This window comes from Microtus oregoni, unplaced genomic scaffold, assembly GCF_018167655.1.
Source record: "Microtus oregoni isolate MIOR12 unplaced genomic scaffold, Mior012 000063F_ref0000156, whole genome shotgun sequence".
Taxonomy (NCBI): Eukaryota; Metazoa; Chordata; class Mammalia; order Rodentia; family Cricetidae; genus Microtus; species Microtus oregoni.
In genome coordinates, this window is record NW_024543873.1 from 3,568,254 (window position 1) to 3,581,580 (window position 13,327).

The window sequence follows — 13,327 nt, forward strand, 5'->3', positions numbered from 1 at the left end:
CACTGGATGTTCCTAGTTTTCATTTTCTATACACTGTATGTAACGTCTGGTTTCCATTAAACTGTGGCTAGAATTTGCTACTAGAACAGAAATTCACTGTCACATTTCATAGAATAAAATTGTACTTGGGCCTCTCTTTTCCTATGAAACAGTGATGGGCCTGAGAGCATTGAATTAGAAATGGCTCAGGATGGCAGAACCCAAGCATTTTAATGGCTAAGACCACAGAGTGGACCTATGTACTTACAAGTTGCAAAAGTAGCAACAAAAAGGCAGTTGCGTGCTTTTAGCTAACAAATTAACTATTGGGATTAAATAAAACATTTCTCCTGAAAATGCCCACAGAAATTGGCTAGTTATATGAGCATGCTATTGAGAAGAAGATAAACTAGAAGTTAGTTTGGCGGATGGTCCCTACTGTCTGCCTACAGCAGAGTGCCAACCAGCCCTGGGTGTGAAATTCAAGTTCAATGTGTGTGCTTGTGTGTGGTGTGCTTTTTGGACCCGCATATACTATCTTCATTAGTGATGGTAATATCTTTCACCATTAATGGCTTGAGTTTATAAATCTCAGTACTTCTGCAGTAGGAGCTAGATCACATGGATACTGATGTCTACTGGGATTGAACTCATAACATCCAAATAAAATAAATTGAGGAGAATCTTCATTTTCACTGTTTATCGGAGTTGTATCTCATTTGGCTGTGCATTAATTTTGTCAAAATGTGTTATTTGTAAGCCCATGTGTAGTGAAATTCTTCTGTAATTTTGGATTAGCGGTATTTATGGTCTTACGTTTGTTTGATTTTGAAATTATTTTTTTTGTAGACTTGCTGATGGTATGACTCCATCTGTCTGCCCTCAGCAACGGATCTCTTTGAGGATTTTAATTTCTAATGTTTTATTTTAAATTGTGGTTGAAGCAATAGAAATTTGAAATATGGATTGTGCATGACTGTGTCTTGAGTGTAAAAATATTGCAGTTTGAAACTTGGACCTAAAGTATTGCAAATAAAATGACAAACATCAATGATCTGTTGCTTCTGTCTTCTGCTGCTCTCCCACCCTGCCCTTGCTTTACTTCTTTTATGTTGGGAAGGTATCACTCTCTTTCAGACATAGAGTGGCAAGATGGCCAGCATTTTACCAATGCAACAGATGATTCCCCCACAGAACTTTCCACTGAATTACTCAGATTCTCTCTGTGGTCTTTACATAACCTAGCTCAGAGAAATGAATGTGTACATTCAATACAGGCCAAAACCTTGTTTTTTGGGGGTTTTTTTAGACATTTTATTTATTTTATTTATTTATTAAAGATTTCTGTCTCTTCCCCGCCACCTCCTCCCATTTCCCTCTCCCTCCCCCAATCAAGTGCTCCTCCCTCATCAGCCCAAAGAGCAATCAGGATTCCCTGCCCTGTGGGAAGTCCAAGGACCACCCACCTCCATCCAGGTCTAGTAAGGTGAGCATCCAAACTGCCTAGGCTCCCACAAAGCCAGTACGTGCAGTAGGATCAAAAACCCATTGCCATTGTTCTTGAGTTCTCAATAGTCCTCATTGTCCGCTATGTTCAGCGAGTCCGGTTTTATCCCAAAACCTTGGCAGATCCCAAAGATAGATGAAGGAAAATCACCATGAGAGTTTACATGTAGCAAACACTTGAATTTTGATTATCTTTCGGCTTGGAAATTTCTGAGCATACAATGTCATGGCCATGCTGTTCTGATTTGTCTTATTTATCTTTTTCAAAGATTCATTTTTATTCGTGTGTTTATGTGTCTACATTATGTGCAGATGTGTGTGGGTGCCTATGAGGGTTAGATAAGGGCACAGGATCTCCTGGAAGCAGAGTTCCAGGCAGTTGTGAGATTCCTGATGTGGGTGCTGAGAACTGAACTCTAGTCGTCTGCAAGAGTAGAAAGCACCTTGATCTGCAGAACCACCTCTCTGGCTCCTTCTCAATCTTATATCAATATCTTCCATTTAGTTCTGAACCATAAGTACGTGGGTGTGTGGTTATCTACTAAGGCATGTGCAAAGGAGATTGGCTCTCAAATCCTCAGCTGCCATCAATTGACAACAGCTTTTCCAATATGAATGGGACCTTGGGGCACCTTCCTGATCCATGATGAAATTTTGACTGGCTGGATTTCATTCAGGTCTCATTCAGATAACCATATAGTCTGTGCACTGATGTACAACAGCCATGTCTCCCAGAAGTCAGCACTTCGCAGCTCTACTCTCCATCTGCTAGTTCCTCCATTCTTTCAGCCTCTGCTTCTGTGAAGTTCAATGGGCCTTGGGTGGAGGGAGGTTAATATAAATAACCTATCAACAGCTGGGAACTCATAGTTACCTATGCTCAGCAGCTTAACCAGTCTTGTGTCTTTGTGTTAACCACTACCCTCTGCAAAAAGAAGTTTCTCTGACCGCAGTTGAGAAGATCACAGATCTATGGCTATAAACACAAATGTTTAGAATTGCAGGCTAACAGCATGACCATCTGACAAAACAGTAACAGTAGGTTCCTTCAAAAGTCTATGATCGCCTTAGTCAGAATCTTTTGACCAGATTTACAGTTCAAGGCATGATATCCTTCCAGTGGAGAGACTGCATACCCAATCAGAAATCAGTCTGTGAACTCCAACACCTACATATGAATATTGCATCAGTGGGGCCACTTTGCCAGCAGGTCAGGATTGTAGATGCAATGTCCACCACTGAGGAAAACCACTGATGCCTTTGTCTCTCAAGTACCTGCACTCAGAAAGCAGACTTTCTAACACTGTGCAAGCTAGCCAACTTGGAAAGAATTTCTTGTCAAGTTTGAGGTTAATCTCTCTATCCCTTGCATCCAAAGTAAGTGTTATCTTCAGCAAAAGGGTCTTACAATCTACATATGGTGCACAACCAACAATGGCAGTATCCTGTGTTTTTTGGGTGTCCTGGGTCTTTCAGACCAATAACTGATAGGGAGGCAGCTTGTATCAGTCACACAAAGTTTTCCTCTAATAATCCACATATTCTTGGAGCAACATTACCCACAATGTAGAATACTACTGTTCAACTACACACACACACACACACACACACACACACACGGAAAATCACTATATATAGTGTATATATTATATATGTATGTATGCAGATATGTGTATATGTATAATTTGTTTACAGACTAGTGGATTTCTATAAGGCTTCATGTGTTCTTGGCTAACCCACCCCCTACATTCCCTTCTCCCTAACTCCCTTATTCCCACTTAAATTTTTAACTGTGAGTATAACTTCCCTCTTCTTTAATATCACTGTTGGTAAAAATATAAAGCAGTGGAGATACTGGGAAAGTCATCTTGGAGGTTTCTTGAAAGCTAGAAACAGAACTACCACATGGCCCATCTGTATTCTTCTTAGCAAATGATCAAAGGACTATATAACACCACAGAAATACTTGCACATCAATGGTTCATTCACAAAAGCTAGGAAACAGAAACAGCAAAGATGACCAACAACTGATGAATGCTTAAGGAAAACGTGGTATGTATTCACTATGGAATATGACTTAACAGTAAATGAAAAATGAGATTATAAAGTTTGTAGGTAAAGGAATAGAACTATAAAAATATGTTGAGTGAAGTCATGCATGTTCAGAAAAACTAGTCATTTATTCTCCCTCATATGTGGATCCTAGTTTTAAATCCTTGTACGTTTAGCCTGAAATATATGTGAAAGTCAGGAAACTAGAAGCTGGCTATCTTAGAGAAAGGGTATAATAAAATACAGATAAAATAGAAGTTAAGGAGAGCATTGTGGACAGATATCTTCAAACATGGAGGAAGGTAAGATGAAGAAATGGGGTGTTGGCAGAAGGCCTAACCAAAAGGAAAGGTGCGTGAAAAAATAGAGAAATGATTTTTATGAGTTAAAGTTAAAAAAATGTTCCAAAATCAATGTAAATTTTCTTTACATCAAAAATTGGAGGGATAAGGCATAAACAGTGGTTAATAGATTCTCATGCAGCTTTAGTACTATTAGTCTGTACACTGGAACTCTAGCCCTGTCCAATGCTCTCACATCCTATTAAAGTAGAGTGGGTTCTAATACACAAATTATGGCTGTAATGTTTATTCTCAGAGGCATCATTAGCTGCCAGATAATTAGTTGGTATCTATTGCCATCTATTGACATACCACATATATGTTAAATGCCACGACAATTAGTGCCATCAGCTAATCCTGAGCCAATATCAAATGCATGTCACTCTACTCATCTGTGTTATATATATATATATATGTATGTATAATGATATACATATAACATATATATCATATATATTATATATACCATATATTATATATTATATAATGATATATATATATATATATATATATATATATATATATATATATATATAAGGATGCTGGGGTAAACCATCCATTTGCATCATTATAACAGATAACTTTTCTATAACTGACAGCAAAAGTCACTTCAATGGGCTCAAACCATTTTGCTACATCTTTGTACCTTTTTAATAGCTCTATTTCAATTATTACACCTACTCAGTGAATGAGGAAGCATGATTGCTTTTCACATTTCATTTTCTCTTCCTGAGACTTCTCAAATCATCCCTTATATCTTCCAGTGTTTTTCTGACCCACCATCTGCCGTAAAACTTAATCTTTAGCATTTTCTGTAACCCTTCCTTTGAATACACTCTGTTTTGCAAGCACTTAACTTGAGACTTAGCAGTTTGTTCTCTTATATGTGTATTTTAACATATGTAGACTGTTCTGGTCTTACATCTTCTAATTCTGTAACAAGACACCATAGCCAGCGAGGCTTTAAAAAGAAAGAATTTATTTGGAGCTTACTTTTTTTATAGAGTTAGATCCTATAACCATCATGGTGAAAAGTATGGCAGCAGGCAGGCATGATATGTGAGCAACAGCTGGGAGCTCACATCCAAATCCCAAATCAGGAAGCCGAGAATGCACTGGCAATGTCAGGAGGATTTTGAAGCTTCAAAGCCTGCCCCCTTTAACATCTCCAAGGCTATGCCTCCTAATTCTTCTCAGTCTGCCATAAACTAGGGACCAATATTCAAAAATATGAGCCTACAGAGTCATTGTAATTCAAACCACTACATTCCACTCCCTGGCCACCATAAGTCTGTGGCTATATCATAACACAAATTCATTTAGTCCAACTTCAAAAAAGTTTTTATGGTCTTTCAATCTCAACACTGTTTAAAAGTTCAAAGGTAAACATCTCTTCTGAGACTCAAAGCAATCTTTTAATTGTAACCCCCTATAAAAGAAAAAAGCAAATTACATTATTTCCAACAAATGTTGGTAAAGAATATGAATCAGACCATGAATTTCTATTCTAAAAGAGGGCAATGGTGGTACAGTGAAGAAATACTACACCAAAGAAAGACTAAAATCCAGCTGGGCAAACTACAAATCCTATCTCTTCGTGTCTGATGTTAGAAGGCTTTGATGACTCTGCCCTTCCGGTTTTGCTTACTACAACACGCTGAGATCCCTTGAGCTGGTTCCCCTCTGTGTTGCAGTTCATCTTGGAAGATATCCCATGAATCTGGAGTGTCCAACATCTTGAGGTCTCCAAAACAATCCAGGCTTTACCTTCACAGCATCACCCAGTGGCTTCTCAGGCCTTATAGCCATCTCAGGGCCTTCATGCAGTGCCTATCCTGCCCCATGTATTGTCTGACCTCAGTGACTCTCCTTAACCAAGAAGGAAGATTCCACTCTCCCTTTACTTATGCATCTTTCTTGACCCATGTGGAGGACATTACTGAGTTTGGCTACCTACTTGGGATGGATCCTGAGTTCCTTTGATCACATTTTTAATAACTCTGCTTTATTATTACTTTTAAAAACAGAAAATTCCTTAATCCCTTTTTAGTCTCTCACAATTTGGAAGCCTAGCTAGGTAGAATTTACCTAAGGACACTCTTCTCTTTATTTCATTTTGTCTTTTTTGAGAAAGTAATTATTTATTTATTATATATACAATATTCTGTCTATATGTATGCCTGCAGTCCAGAGGAGAGAACCAGACCTCATTACAGATGGTTGTGAGCCAGTATGTGGTTGCTAGGAATTGAACTCAGGACCTTTGGAAGAACAGGCAATGTTCTTAACCGCTGAGCCATCTCTCCAGCCCTTTATTCCATTTTGGATCAGACCTCTTCTTAATCTTTTTATCTCTTTCAGTACAAGATTTTGCTCAAATATTGAATTTTCTGATGTTCCTTTTCTTTGCAAACTGAACATTTTTATTTCTTTTGTTGGAGGAAGGACGCTTGTTCGTTCCCAACTGCCTGTCAAGCTTAGAACCAAAATAATCACACAGAAAGTGTACTAATTTAAACATTGCTTGGCCCATTAGCCCTAGCTTCTGATTGACTAACTCTTACATATTAATTTAATCCATCTCCATTAATCTGTGTATTGTCACAAGACAATGGCTCTGGCAGAGGCTCCATGGCTTCTCCCTGATTCTGCCTCCTTCCTCCCAGCATTCAGTTTAGTTTTTCCCACCTAGCTCTGTTCCCCTATAGCTCTGCTATATACCCAAAGCAGTTCTTTTATTTATTAATGGTAATCACAGCATGCAGAGGGAAATCCCACATCATTCTTTTACAGCATTTGTTCTTATTATAGACCTGTATAAGAGTAATTATTGGTAACCACACCACAGAGCTTTTATTATGCTGTATTGAAATCTCCTCCACCAAAGAAATTGATCATTACTTTTCATGTTAGCCTCATGCAAACTCTTAGACCAAGGGCAGAAGCAGCAAGATTCTTTGTTAAACTATCATAGGAATGTCTTCTATCCTAAATTTCTATTAAAGTCTTTGCTTCCCTCTGAGGCCTCTTGAGCAGGCCCTCCACAGTTCACGTGACTCTGGAGATTACTGTCTTCCAAACTTCTTCTATGATGACCCATTAAGCTCTGCTGACAGCATTCAACTGATTTTCTTGTCCAAATTCTTCCACATCCAAAAAAAAAAACGGTCACAACAATACTCAACTCATAGTACCAATTTCTGTCTTGGTTTACTCTTCTATTGCTGTGATAAGACACCATGACAAAGAGAACTTATGAAAAAACTGACTTAGAGTTTTGTAGGGTTAGAATACATGAGGGACAACGGCAGCAGGCAGGCAAGTAGGCATGGTGCTGGAACAGTAGCTAATAGCTTAACTCTTGATCCATAAGTGTGAGGCAGAGAGAGATAACTGGGAATGGTATGGGCCTTGGAAACCTCAAATCCTGTTTCCAGTGACACAGCTCTGGTAAAAAAGGCCACACCTCCTAATTTTCCCAAACAATTCTAACTTATGTATTCATAGGTTCATATGTAGGCAAACATGAGCCTGGGGGTCATTATTATTCATGCCACCACATCTTAATTTCTAGAAATATACATCCCACAAGAAAGAAACAAGACTATATTACCATTAAAGGGAAATTCTTGAGAGAGGGAGAAATAGAAAGAGAGAGGGAGGGAGGGAGGGAGGGGAGATAGATAGATAGATAGATAGATAGATAGATAGATAGATAGATAGAATCTTCCTCCAGTCTTAAAATTACATGTGGGTCTACAGTTATCTCAACAGGATGTGTAACAATGAAAACAAAAAACTGTATGGTACCTGTCATTTGACATTACAGAGATAATGATAAACAAACACAGCCTGGATATTATGTCCATCCCTAACCTCAGATCTACTATTTCTCCTGATTATCTAGTCAGGTACTTCCTCATTAATTCCTCAAGTCCCCATAGCCAACTATTTCAGATAATAAGATTTCCAACTTTTTCTTTCTATGCTTCTTGACTCTCCCTGAGAAGACACAGCATTCAAATATCTTGAGTTCTTTCCTGTGGCTGACCTCCTTGGATTACAATGTCACACAAGAATAAAACTTATAGCAAGAAACAGCTTTTAATTTTACAGCATGCAATACTGAATTGCTTTATTTGACAAGACAGAGAAAATGTCATGTTCTAACAAATAGTATGATATAGAATAAGATCTTTAACAACTAATTTCTACAATAAGCATAATAAGTAAGGTTCTACTCTCTAAATTTTCCTGGACAAATATTAGCAAATGAACTTAAAGCCTCTTTCAAATTTAAATGGTTGTAACTGGTGAAATTAGTATTATTTACATTACTTAAATAAAATACAAACACTCCTTTAGCTTCATCTAGAGAGTAAGAATTACTGCAGAATAGTTTTCCAGCAATTTTTTCATTTTACTTTTTTTGATTCTTTGTGGATTCCACATTATACATTATGATCCAACTTATCTCCCTGTCATCTTGTATCTGCCATCTGATCTTGCAACCTACCACCAAAACCAAATTAAAAAGAGAGAGAGAGAGAAAAAAACAAACCAAAACTAAGAAGAGAAATAATAATAATAATAATAATAATAATAATAATAATAGGAGGAGGAGGAGGAGGAGGAGGAGAAGGAGGATGAGGAGGAGGAAGCTTTAGTGTGACCCATTGAGACACACAGTTTATCTTTAGTGTGTTCATCTTTACTTTCAAATGTTCATTTCTATAAGCTATTGGTCTGCCTTGAGGCCTCTGGTTTCTGCTAGGCCACTGATAATATGCTCTCACTGGGACTCCTCTTGGATATCCTGTTGTCCAGTGTCATGGAGAAACTGCTATTTTGGACCTGCAGGTCCAGCCCCTTCACATGCTCCAATAGTTTATAGATTCATTGAACGTGGGATGGGCCAACTCATAGCTCAGGTTCTCGGCCGGCAGTAGCCGAATTCGTCAGTTCACTAGCTTTCCCTCATCGTCACTACCAAAGTGAACTCTCCAGCACTACCTTAGCTAACTCACCCAATGCAGCCTACAGCAAGGAGCGGGGAAATTCTCCTAATCTCCGGCCTTTAGATCTAGGTCCCACTCGCTCATATAGCTAGGGCCTGCTCTAGTGTGCTGCCCAGGCAAAGTGCAGGGCCCTCTCTCCAGATTGTAGTTGGGGCATTGGAGTGATTCGCTCTCCTGCTCTCATGTCCTCAGAGCTAGCTCATGTGCAGCTCTGGCGAAAGGGTCAGTTCTAGTGTGCTGCCTCGGTGGGGTGCAGAGCTCTTTCTCCTGGGTGCTATAGCTGGTGCAGAACAGGGCTAGTTTTTTCACTCTCCTGCTACAAGTCACAAGGGACAGAGGAAGGATGGCATCTTTTCCTCACTCATGTCACCACATAGCAGACAATGAGGGGGCAGGGTCAGCTCTCCTACTCTCAAGCCCCTGGGGTTGGCTCACCTGCATCCTCGACCTCAGGGTCAGCTCTAGTGTGTTTCCTAGGTGAGGTGCACACCTATGGTGAGGAGTGGGGTGATCTTTCTTAAGTGCTCAGCCCACACAGGGCCAGTGAAGGGAGGGGCTGAGTCAGCCCAGCGTGGGTCCAATGACCAATTTTAATACCTTGTGAACCCTCAAAGCCCACCAACAGTGGCATATCTTTTACAAAAAAGCCACGCCTCTTAACGTTTCCCAAACATTTCTACCAACTGCTAACATTCAAATATGTCAGTTTATAGGGGCCATTCTGGTTCAAACCACCGCAGGGAGTGTCTGCCTCAAGTGTGTTTGGGGGCCTGCCTGTGGAAGGAAGTCAAGGGCATCTGATTTAGTGGAACTGTAGTTACAGACAGTTTTGAGCCTCCTGAATTGGTTCTGGGAACCCTACCATGTTCTCTGGAAAGCATGAAGTGTTCTTTTTTTCATTGAAAAAAAATTTCATATGATGTATTTTGGTCATGGTTTCCCTTCACCCAAGTACAAGATAATCCTCGCCTCTTTTCCAACCCAACTCTATGTCTTTCTTTTTCTTTAAAAAGCAAACAAACAAAAACTAACCATAATTTAAAAAGAAAAAAAAACACGAGAAACACAAAGCCATCTCTCCATTCCTGAAATTTTAATTATTTTTAGATTAGTTTTTATGTGTATGAGTGTTTTGCCTGCATGTATATATGTGTGCCTCATGCATGCAATTCTAGGGGAATCCAGAAGATGACACTAGATCCTATAGAACAAAAGAGTTACAGGCAGTTGTGAGCTATCAGATGTGGTTCTTAATATTAATAGGTTTTCTCTACCGGGATAATATGTTTCTCTGCCAAGGCAGTAAGCCAGATCAAGTTGGATTGAAAAAGTAGAAGAACAGTTTTATTTGAGCAAAGCTACTCAGGGAGAGGTTCTCCAGTCCCAGAGATCAATACTGGAGAAGCCACAAGCCCACACTAAAGCAAAGAGAGTGTATAGGTTGAAGGTGAGGGGTGGCGACATACCTGCCACAAGCTGCATTTGTGCCCCAGCATTGTCAATAGCTGAGAACTTTAGGTAGGGACCTAGCATGTGGGGGTGAGGTGGCATGGGCTAAGGGGAAATGGGGTGAGAAACATGAGAAGGGGAGAATGGGGGGATCTTGGGGGAATGGGATGGTTGGGATAAAGGAAGGGTGGACACGGGAGCAGAAAAATATATATCATAATTAAGGGAGCCATCTTAGGGTTGGCAAGAGACTTGACTCTAGAGAGGCTCGCAGGTGTCCAGGGAGATGTCCCCAGCTAGTACCTTGAGCAACCGAGGAGAGGGAACCTGAAATGACCCTATCCTATAGCCATACTGATGAATATCTTGCATATCAACTTCAGGGGAGGAAGCTGCAGTAGCCACCAAGGATTTGGGACTGGGCTTTTTGGTGCATTTTCTTTGTTTGGCAATTCTCTGAGAGGGCAGAGTTTGGAGAGACAGGAATAGGGGTTTTCAGACCTTGTAGGAGATACAGGAGCGAGTTGGATGTTCCAACAAAACAGTTCTGGGATTCAAACAACAGTCTTCTGGAAGAGCAGGAAGCGCTCTTATTGGCTGAACCACCTCTCCAGTCCCATTTGAGTTTGTAATGTATTTAAATATACATGTCTGAACTTCAAAAGATTATTGAGTGAGTGTGAAATGGTTATGAAGCTTCACTTCATAAACATCTATTTTCGGGTAAAATTCAGTTGAACCCAGAAAATTATATGTACTCAGGCAATCAGCAGAGCAATCAAGATGCTAATTGCATAACTTGGCATGCTATCATGAATACTTCTGCAATAAATACAGAAAGGCATTTCTATAGCAAGCTGCCTTTAATTTGTTTCCTCAGACCGCCTATACTTCTTTTCTCCCTTCCTTTGCTTCCATGAAACTAATAATGAGCTAATCTGCCATCATAGAAGCTTTGCTCTTCCTAGATTTTGAATAAATGAAATCAAGCAGTCCAGCTTTTTTCACTCATCATAATTGTTCTGTGATGTGTAAATTCATTCCAATATATCTTTTAAACAGCATATATGCAAGTCTCCCTACACATTATAAATATACATGAAATATCAACTGGGGATAAAGATTCTGAGGAAAGATATTTAGAATGTCTTTTGCATCATTCTTGGTGAAGAGTTGACGATACATTGCTGGTAATATGTGATATTATGCTATTATCACTTTCTGACATGCAACCTATTTTAATTTAAAAAGCGCCCAGGGGCAAAGGGATGGTTTCCTTAACTTGTTGTTTTCTAGCTAAGCAACTATAGACAAGTTCTTTCATGTCTCTTTTCTTTACCTTTTTTTCTTAAAAAAGGAAGAATATTGATGCTTTTTATGAACATTAAAATAAAATTTCATGTATAAATATTTGATCATGGGTTAAAACACATAGTAGATACTCAACAGGGAATGTGGTTTCTCACTTTTTTTTAATTTGATGAAAGTTTTCCTACTTAAAAAGAGTGTTGTGTCTTTGTTAATTGTAATATCAGAGTGCCATCTGGTGACCATATAGAATGATTACTTTATCTCCATTTCTAATTATACAATATTTAAAGCCATAATGTGCTCTAGGAATAGCATTATAAGGAATGAAAATAGAGTTGTATTTTAGAGCAATTTTGTTGAGTGGAATACCTTCCCTGGTGAGACATCCTTTCTAATCAAGAGGCATAACTTAAGGGAAACAAGAAGAACTTCCTCCCTAGTCTGGCCTAGGATGAGCAGATGGCAGGTTGAGTGCAAAAGCAAATAAGTTGAAGGCTCCACATCCCTTTGACTCTGAAGTAGATTCGGGAAGAAGTTGCTGTTTTCAAACCCTGTTGGAAGATCTTCCTTTGGAAAATCTAGCTTGAACAGCTTTGGTCTTGAGTCTAGCTCCAGGGAGGTTTTAAAAGTATGTAGCCCACATGGGAAGTAGAATAAGACAAAATTCCGTGAGTAAATTGGGAGCATGGGAATCAGGGTTTGGAGAGAGGGGAGGAAAGGAGGGGAGCGGAGAAAAATATATAGCTTAATAAAAACAATAAAAAGAATATGTTAAGTGCTTTTAAAAAGTATGTAGCCCCAGTTACTACCCTAAGAATAGAAGACCCTTTCCAGATCTACCAACCACCCACTGAAACAACTACACCGTCACAGTGCAGCTGATCTCAGGCTCTATAGTACAGTTCCACTGAACTCCGGCCCTTGATTAAGACGTAGCAGGCTTCCTCATTATGAAGGGGTGATTTGAGTCAGAATGGAAATCATTAGACTCACCCATGGCTACAGATTCACAAAACACCCTCCAACCGTGCTTCCAATAGCTCTGGAGCATGAATTGATAGATTACCACCCTTGCAATCTCCCCAATACCATTAATCAGTCAAGACTAGTCAATTTACTGAATATGAATTTTATTGTGATTTCGTTTGTGTAAGGCGGTGTGGTAAAGGCACTGTAAAAGTTACAAAGATTGCAAAATATGATAGAATATGAGTAGGCTAAAAAAAGAGAGCTACAGAATGTATTTTTAAATGAATGCATGCTGAACTAGACTAAGTACTACGACTATGTTTATTTTTCAACATTGCAAAAGCACTGAAATATTGTGGAGGTGGTATTTGGGAATAGACTTGGAAGGAACTTCATGGAGGAGGTGGAATTTATTCTGGGCCTTAAATAACGACAGAATACTATAGATGAAGATCAGGGGAAGCACACATAATGACCGATTCACAAGGACGTTTTGTAGACATACTGGAAAACAAACCCTTGGGGAGTGGAGCTTGCCAACAGAGGGAAAAGCCCGAGGGTCAGGGTGGGCACCGGACTCTCAAGTTCCCATATAGAGATTTCAGTACCAATGATATCAGGAAGCACAGGGCAATGGGCTTGTAAATGTAGCAGCAGCAAGAGGTTTCACATTGTAGTCAGGGACCCCAAACTGTCTGTCCT